This window comes from Myotis myotis, unplaced genomic scaffold (genome assembly GCF_014108235.1).
Source record: "Myotis myotis isolate mMyoMyo1 unplaced genomic scaffold, mMyoMyo1.p scaffold_m19_p_37, whole genome shotgun sequence".
Classification (NCBI taxonomy): Eukaryota; Metazoa; Chordata; class Mammalia; order Chiroptera; family Vespertilionidae; genus Myotis; species Myotis myotis.
Window position 1 is genome coordinate 658918 of NW_023416343.1, and position 9589 is coordinate 668506.

A 9589-nucleotide genomic window follows, 5' to 3' on the forward strand; every position below is an offset into this window, starting at 1 on the left:
ATATTTCAGAAAATAAGGACTATGATTTTTACTTAAACTAAAATACAGATAATTCCTATATGTATAAGTAAAAGAGATGTCAAAACACTCTCGCCACTGAAAAAAGAAAGTAGACTGTGGACGTTTTTGTTTATACAGTGTGCTTTATTTGTCATTGCAAGAAGATGCTGTCAAGGTTCATAGTTGCTTTCTTTCACTCGATTTTAGCACATAAATCTGTTACATTTTTTTTCATATCTAACACGTTTGTTATAAGCTGTGGTGCTTTCCAGAGGTAGAAGACAATAAAATTAGCTTGTTTTCTTAAGATGGAATTTAGTAACAGTGGCCAGACACGTTGAGATATAAAAGCACCAGCAGTAGAGGGGAACCTGGCAGTGCTGACCAACTGAACGCTGCCTCCGTGTCACTCCTTCTTCACCAACTCCATCCACACCTTTGGGAACCCCTGGACCTGCTGGGGCTGGACCCCAACAAGGCCTTTGTTGCTAATCTAAAGTAACCTCCCATCATTCTTTTTCTCACTTTATTTTTTAAAATATATTTTTATTCAGAGAGAAAGGGAGAGGGAGAGAGAGACAGAAACATTAATGGTGACTGTGGTGGGGAGAGGAGGATAGGAGCGGGCTGGAAGAGGTTAATGGGGGAAAAGGAGGACCTATGTAATAATTTCAACAATAAAGATTAAAAAAAAAGCAACCAGCAGTAGAAAAGTATGTGATGATGTACTTCAAATTATTTGTATACTATAATATTTCAGTTCAAATTTGTATTGTACTGTTACAATGGAGAAATAGTGGTGATATATAGTGTGACTGTGTCAATACATGTGAAGGGGTAAATACCCAGTTAGACCATTTTGATCTTGTAGTGTAAGACGTTTGTATTTCAGACATACAGTTATCTTAAGTTTGCATAGTCAAGGTGTGAGAAATTCATGTGAAACAGACTCAGGACTGCAGCTATTATACCTCTGGACAGTTACAGGATTTTCTTAATCTGTTGTCATGCTTATTCAATTATCCACACACTATTACACCATCACCCTCCCAGTGAACATGTCTATCCCCCGTAGAAGAGCACATTCAGTAATCATTCACACAATACAGGGTACCTGTCCTCGATTATGACTCCTTGTGAAACCTTGTCTGAATTAGAGCTTACCTTTTGAGTAATTATCTTGGATACAATCAAACTAAGTGGACAGCTGAATGACTTTCAACATTGGCACACTCCTAGATGCAGTAGCCATGTCTTGTGTGTGTCAAATATGGTTACAGCTGATCACTATTACCCCTTCAACTGAATGCAATGTTGTTATTATGAGATTGAGTTTAACTGTTATTTATAATATATTCAAAAAGTCTGCTTCAAGTTGGGATGCAGTATTGAGAAAGCAACTAGGTAAAGCAGATAAATATAAAAAATCACTTTCAAAGGCATCACTGAGCTGTGGAAGCAGAGGACTAGATGAACCATATTCCGGAAGGAAAACCCTGCTGAGGTAACCTGGTAATCACATGCTATTTTGCCCTTGTAAGCATTTCCTGATTTTAAATGTGAGCTTGGGGGGAAAAGAAATCACAAAAGTTTTAGGGGTGCCCTAACTGGTTTGGCTCCATGGATAGGCCTGCGGACTGAAGGGTCCTGGGTTCGATTCCAGTCAAGGGCATGTACCTTGGTTGCGGGCACATACCCAGTAGGAGGTGTGCAGGAGGCAGCTGATTGATGTTTCTAACTCTCTATCCCTCTCCCTTCCTCTCTGTAAAAAACCTATAAAATATATTAAAAAAACAAAACAAAACAAAAGTTTTAGGGGTCACTTGAGGTTGAGGTTGGCAGATAAGGAAAGTGAGGAGCCTCAGATGTACAGGTGGTTCTCTCCCATGGGACATTTGCTGAGTTTTAGGGCTGTCCAGATATTCTAAACATAATGCAGTTAACTTAGAAATCAATAAGAAGGTAAGTGAAAACCTTACTGCACATATTACAAATACATAATTCTAAATAGCCATGAATCTAATAGACATAATAAATGTATAACACTTAGAATTAAAACAAAATAACATAGACCAATATGTGTTATATAGCTAAAGGAGTATTTAGAGGACTATATATAGCCTTAAATGCTTATATTAGAGAACAAAGAATGAAATAATGAGCTTTTAATTCATCTTAAGACAATAAAAAAGGCAATTTCACATTCAAAACACAGGGATTATCTTCCAGTATGAATTCGTTTATGTATAATAAGTGAAGAACTCTGACTGAAGGCTTTTCCACATTGAATACATTGATAGGGTTTCTCTCCATTGTGAGTTCTCACATGCACTTTAAGGGATGAGAGACCACTAAAACCTTTTCCACTGTCCTTGCATTCATAAAGATCTTCTCCAGTGTGTGTTTTCGTGTGAACTTTAAGGTGAGAGCTTGTGTTGAAGGCTTTTCCACAGTCGCTGCATTTATAGAGTTTCTCCCCAGTGTGTATTCTCTTGTGCATTACAAGGTAAGAACTTGTTCCAAAAGACTTCCCACAATGACTACACTCAGAGGGTTTCTCTCTGGTGTGAGTTCACAAATGAATCTTAAGAGATGTTTTTTGACTAAAAGCTTTCCCACATTGATGACATTCGTAGGGTTTCTTACCAGTGTGAGTTCTTACATGTCTCCTTAGGATTGAGGAATCATTGAAGACTTTCCCACATTCTTTACATTCATATTGCTTCTTGCCCATGTGACTTCTCTTGTGCAAAATAAAATTAGGAATCTTTTTGAAGGCTTTTCCATACTGATTACATTCATAATGTTTCTCTCCAATAGGAGACTGCTCCTGTTGCTTAAGGAATGAATGATGACAAGTTTTATTGTTATTACATTCATAGGAATTTTCTGCCATTTGAAATTGTTATGTGTAGGAAGCATCTTAGGTTTGACGCGTATTCCATGTTTGGAGCATGTAGACTATTCTTGTGCGTTTGACGCGTATTCCATGTTTGGAGCGTGTAGACTATTCTTGTGCGTTTGACGCGTATTCCATGTTTGGAGCGTGTAGACTATTCTTGTGCATTTGAAGCGTATTCCATGTTTGGAGCGTGTAGACTATTCTTGTGCGTTTGAGTTCTTGGGAGATGCCACAGTGCTCTAGCATATTCGTAACTTTCACAGAGCTTCTCACTCACAAAGTTTCCCCCGTAATTGTTTAGGGTGGAGTTCTGCTTTAAACACTCAATATAGAAGGAACAATTATGGCATTGTTTGCTGGTGAAAACTCTCTTTGAAAAAACAAGTTTTGATCTAAATTTAGAGTTTTCCTGTAATTCATGGTAGTCATAGAATCTTGATAGGCTGTCTTCTTGGGGGTAAATATCATTTGCTTTAAATTTCCCTCTGGGATATTGTGTTTTCTGATCTTATGGCATTCCCAGTCTTCTCTTAATGTGGAAGACCAACCATCCACTGTGAATCTTACCATCTTACCATTGGGTGTCTTTTCCCCAAAAATATTCTGCTTAGGAGTTGGTTCATTGTTTTTAGTTAGAATATCCCAATCTAGGTAATTGGCTTTGGGAATTATTCTTTTCATAGTTCTTATCTCTTCTTGACCCAGCTAGGAGATCACAGAAGGCCTGCATAATTGATATGCCACTGAGGTGAGATTTATGTAGTTTTCCAACATCATATTTCTGTACATATGTCTCTGAGCAGAGTCCAGCATTATCCATTCCTCCTGTGTAAACTCCACGGCCACATCTTTAAATGTCACTGGTCCCTGTAAGTAGGTGGCTGGAAATCCATCGACCGTTCTTTCCTCCTCAGTATTTCTCACATGGAAACAGGCAGATTCCTGTGCAGTCAGAGCCCACATAGGAGATAGGTCAATAGCTGTCATCTTGAGAGTCTGAAAGTAACATCTGCCTGCATAACAGGGTAGAGAGATCAGGATATTTCTTTTCTTGTTTCTCTGATCCAGTCAGGGCAGGGATGCACTTCACTGAGCATCTTCCCTGTAAGTAAATTGGCAGGTTCAGTTAAAAGAAGAAAGGTGGAAACAAGGCCCCCTGGAGGCAAGATAAAAAAACAATTATACCCATCTCCCTACTTTCAGCAATTTCTGACCAGCTTAAATCTTTATTGGGATTGTAATAACATGCATTGTAGTCATCCCTTGTCATCATTATTTTTGTTGTTAATCCTTACTTGAGGATATTTTTCCATTCATTTTTATGGAGAGTGGAAGGGAGAGAGAGAGACAGAGAGAAACATTCATTGGTTGCCTCCTGCACGCACCTCACCCATGACAGGGAAAGCAGCAACCAAGGTACATGCCCTTGACCAGAATTGAATCTGGGGCCCTTCAGTCTGCAGGCCGATGCTCTATCCACTGTGCCATACTGCCCAGGGCATGTTTGTTATTTATACTGGCTTCACCTGCAGACTACTACTTAGCCTTGGGTCAAAGGAGCATACATTATTTAAAAAAACCACAAAAACTTAAGACTAAAGAGAACCAGTCAAAAAGGCATAGTTGGCCCTAGCTGGTTTGGCTCAGTGGATAGAGCATCAGCCTGGGGACTGAAGAGTCCCAGGTTCGATTCTGGTCAAGGGCACATGCCTAGGTTGTGGGCTCGATCCCCAGTGGGGGGCATGCAGGCGGAGCCGATCAATGATTCTCATCATTGATGTTTCTATCTCTCCCTCTCCCTCTCTGAAATCAATAAAAAAATATTTTTTAGGCAGCGCCCTCGCCTGCGGGAGGGGCAGGCGGTCGCGCAGGCGCAATTGGGCGCCGCTGCTCTCGGAGCCGCGGGAGAGACCAGCCCAGAACTAGACGTAGGCGCACTGGTCGGCCTGCGCCTCCCGCCAGCGCTGCAGGCCCTGAGACCGGCTACGCAGGCTTTCCCGTGGGTTGTCTTCTGGCCTCCGAGTATTCATTATCAGAGCCTTGGGCCCTTGGGCCCCGTGGCTCAGTACTTGGTGGACCATGATCACGCCCTCCTGCGCGGTGGGTACTGGCTTGCCTGGCTGGTTCACGTGGGAGAGTCCTTGTGTGCCATGGTATGTGCAAGTCTAAAGGCATCACGGATGGTCGGGCTCAGCTACTCTGGTTCCTGCAGACGTTCCCCTTTGGGAGAGCCTCCCTCTCCATCTTGATCGCTCATAGACCAAAACGCCAAAGCAACTTAAAGGAGATCTCCAACCCTCTCCCTGCCCTGACATCCAGCCTCACTCTTGTCTGAGGGTGGCGTGTTCACTCCACCTTTCTGTTTTCTGGAAAGTTACGACCCTCTAGTTAGTCATTATCTCATTCTCTGGTTGGACTTGAGTAGATAATAGGAAAAGGTCTTATCTTTCCAATTGTGAAGACTAACCTATTTGGCAGAGTATTTCCAGCTACCTCTCTCTCTGCCATCTGGTTTAAGCCACGTACTAAATTTGCTTGTTGGTATACCTGTGCTCCCCCCTTTTCACTGAAACACCTTACCCATACCACCTCCATCTTAGCTGATTAGGGGTTGCTTTTCGGTAAGGTAAAATCTGTTAGAGTTAATCGACGGAAATCCAACTCAGATTTTTTAGAGGCATGGTCCTCTCCAAGGGAAATAATGACAGTAGTATTAAGGGTGCCAGGAACAATATGGTGCATTATTGAATGAAATGGATTAACGAATAAAATGCTGTGAATTTTCTCTCAAAAAAAATATTTTTTTAAAAAGAGGCATAATTGTGTACTTAAATATCATGCATACTTTGCTATATATATGTAAATATTCGATTTTAGAGAGGAAGGGAGAGGGAGCAAGAGAGAGAAACATCAATGATGAGGGAGAATCATCAATCAGCTTCCTCCTGCACCCCCCCCCCCCCCCCACACACACACACTGGAAATAGAACCTGCAACCTGGGCATGTGCCCTGACCATGAATCAAACCAGGACCTCTTCATTCATAGATCAATACTCAACTACTGAGCCATGCTGGCCAAGCTACAGATCTAACTTTTTAAAGATTAGATGATAATCTTCAAAGGCAAGCCTTCTATCAGTATTATACTTCAACTAGAGGCCCAGTGCATAAAATTTGTGCACTCGGGGGTGGGGTTCCTCAGCTCTGCCTGCACCCTCTTGCAGTCCAGGAGCCCACGGGGAGCGGGCCTAAGCTGGCAGTTGGTCATCCTTAGCGCTGCTGCTGCTGCGCTTGCCAGCTGTGAGCCTGGCTTCTGGCTGAGCAGCACTCCCCCATGGGAGCGCACTGACCACCAGGGGGCAGCTCCTACATCAAGTGTCTGCCCCCTGGTGGTCAGTGCACATCATAGCGAGCAGTTGAGCGGTCTTAGCATATCATTAGCATATTATGCTTTGATTGGTTGAATGGACGACCAGATGACCAGACACTTAGCATATTAGGCTTTTATTATCTATGATGATAGTGTTCAGTTTTAATGGACAAAATTATAGAATTGGCATTGTAATGTAGACAGGTAGGTTCTATGTCCTTAAACCAGAAAAGCATGTCACTGTTACTTTAGTGTGTATCTTACAGAAATACATTTTTCTGAACATAAAGGATTATTATCCTGGAAAAAAGATTCCAGGAAACAGGAGACCTAACAGATGAGATGAGGGTAAAGGGAAGTCCCAGTGTGCCAGTGTGCTGCATGCCTAGAGAATAACTGACACCCTATCTTGGTGGGAGCATCATCCCACACACCAAAAAGGGTACGGGTTTGATTCCTGGTCAGGGTATAGACTAAGTTGCATGTTTGATCCCTAGTTGGGGTGTGCACTGGAAACAACCAATGGATGTTCTCTCTCTCCCTCTCCCTCCCCTTTTCCCTTCCCCTCTAAAATCAATAAAAACATGTCTTCAGCCATGCTGGCGTGGCTCAGTGGTTGAGCGTCAACCTGTGAACCAAGTTCGATTCCCATTCAGAGCACATGCCCAGGTTGGGGGTGTGCAGGAGGCAGCCAATAAATGCTTCTCTCTCATCATTGATCTTTCTATCTCTCTTTCCCTCTCTCTTCCTCTCTGAAAGTAATAATATATTTTAAAAAACACACGACATATCTTTGCATGAGGGTTTTAAAAAAGGAATAACTGATTAGATCAGGGAATGGTGTGCTGCCAGAATTTTTAAAGCATGCAATACCTGACTATTTAATCAGGGGCAGTGACCTCTTTTCCTTTCCATTGTCAAATTAAAAAATGAGAACAGCCAATACAACAATAATCATCCAATGTGAATGAATCCAAATTATACCTATTTTTTGTCAGATCAGCAAAAGTACATGTTTTGATGTACTGCAGTTTTAGTAACGAGTTTATGTGTGCCATGAGATGAAAAAGGTTGACAATCACTGGTCTAGATAGTATGAGGAAGGAAGGCTCCTAGGGATATGTGTTCAGGAAGAGAGAAAAGTGATAGGGTTGTATGACAGGTTTCTACCTTGAGGAAAAAGGAATGGAAAGACAGTGTATTTTTTAAATATGCTTTTATTGATTTTTTTAGAGGGAGAAGGATAGAAACATCAATGAGAAACAGCTCCTCCTGCATGCCCCCTACTGGGGATCAGCGGGAAACCAGGCACGTGCAGTGACGGGGAGTCTAACAGCTGGCCTCCTGGCTCATGGGTCAGTGCTCAACCACTGAGCACCAGCCCGGCTGGAAAGGCATGTTACATGGGCTTCCACTGGAAGAAATGGGCCTCCTGCTTTTATTATGAGCCTTTTAATATATTATACCTAAACATGTATGTACACATTCCTCAGAAAGCTAACAGTTACCGAGAAATAAGCAATCAAATCAAGAATTAAGAAAATGGCAACGAAGTAAAATTTAAGAACTGACAGCAAAAATTACAGAACAGAAAACCAAAACACAAAGACATAATACAAAATCAAAAGATATGGGGGGGGGGGGGGTGTCAAGCGTGGAAAAAGGAGACGTAAAACTTTAGACAATACATAAAAAGTAAAAAAGAAGATAAATCACAAAATATGACCCAAATCATCTTTGAAAAGAATAATGTATATATATATCTTGTAGGATGAATCAAGAAAATAAAAAGATGGCCTATATAAAAGGCTATAATTAGAGCTGTGTGTGCTTTTTAAACATTACTAAAAAGCAATGTTTTTTAAAATTACTATGAAAATAGCATGAGCAATTTAAGGAAGCTTAAAATTTCAGATAAGATGAATAATTTTTGGCAAAACTTGTGTCCAAAATTGACTAAGAAATAAAAAACATAAATCAATTAATTACTGTAAAAACAATTGGATCAGAAGTAAAATTCTCTTAAAGATTTTCAGCCCAAAACTTTAAAAAAATATATATTTTCTTTTTTAATATTTTATTGATTTTTTACAGAGAGGAAGGGAGAGAGATAGAGAGCTAGAAACATCGATGAGAGAGAAACATCGATCAGCTGCCTCCTGCACATCTCCCACTGGGGATGTGCCCGCAACCCAGGTACATGCCCTTGACCGGATTTGAACCTGGGACCTTTCAGTCCGCAGGCCGACGCTCTATCCACTGAGCCAAACCGGTTTCGGCTAAAAAAATATATATTTTTATTTACTTCAGAGAGGAAGGGAGGGAGAGAGATCAATGATGAGAGGAAATCATTGATCGGCTGCCTTCTGCACACCCCCTACTGGGGATCAGGCCTGCAACTCAGGCATGTGCCCCTGACCAGAATCAAATCCGAGGAGCCAAACTAGCTAGGGTTCACCCCAAAACTTTTTTTTTTTTTTTTAAATATATTTTATTGATTTTCCACAGAGAGGAAGGGAGAGAGACAGAGAGCCAGAAACATCGATGAGAGAGAAACATCGATCAGCCGCCTCCCGCACATCTCCCACCGGGGATGCGCCCGCAACCCAGGCACATGCCCTTGACCGGAATCGAACCCGGGACCCTCCAGTCCACAGGCCGACGCTCTATCCACTGAGCCAAACCGGCCTCGGCCACCCCAAAACTTTTAAGGAAGACTTTTTTTTGGGGGGGGGGGTTGTACAGGGGGTAGGCTATTTTAAAGAATAGAAGAAAAAAGTTGTGTTTCCCAAATTATTGAGAAATATTGTAAAATATTTTCAGGTCAATACAAAAGATAGTACAAAGAAGGACTGAAGTTCCACCATAATTCTGAACACCAAAAAAGTCCTAAGTAAAATATTAATACATTGACTATGGTAGTGTATTTAAGTAGTGCTATATCACATCAAGCAGGTATTAACCAAGAATACAAGAGTGGTTGAAAATTTAAAAAGTATTATTACTATATGTAATAGTATAATGAACACTCTTCTACCCATCACTCTATTTTGAGACAGACCTGGAAATGCCATTATTTGTAAGTATTTCAGAATTTATCTCTGAATAAGCACCTTTAAAAAGTAACCAGGACATTATCACACCTACTTAATTAGCAATTCCTTAATATCGAGTATATAGGCACTATTAAAACGTGTTATATCATGCTTTTAAAACGTTTTTTCAGCTTATGGCCCACATAAAGTTCATACAATTTTTCCTTATTGCTCATACAATTTAAGTCTTTTAAGGTTTGCCTTTGATAAGTATTCTTGCG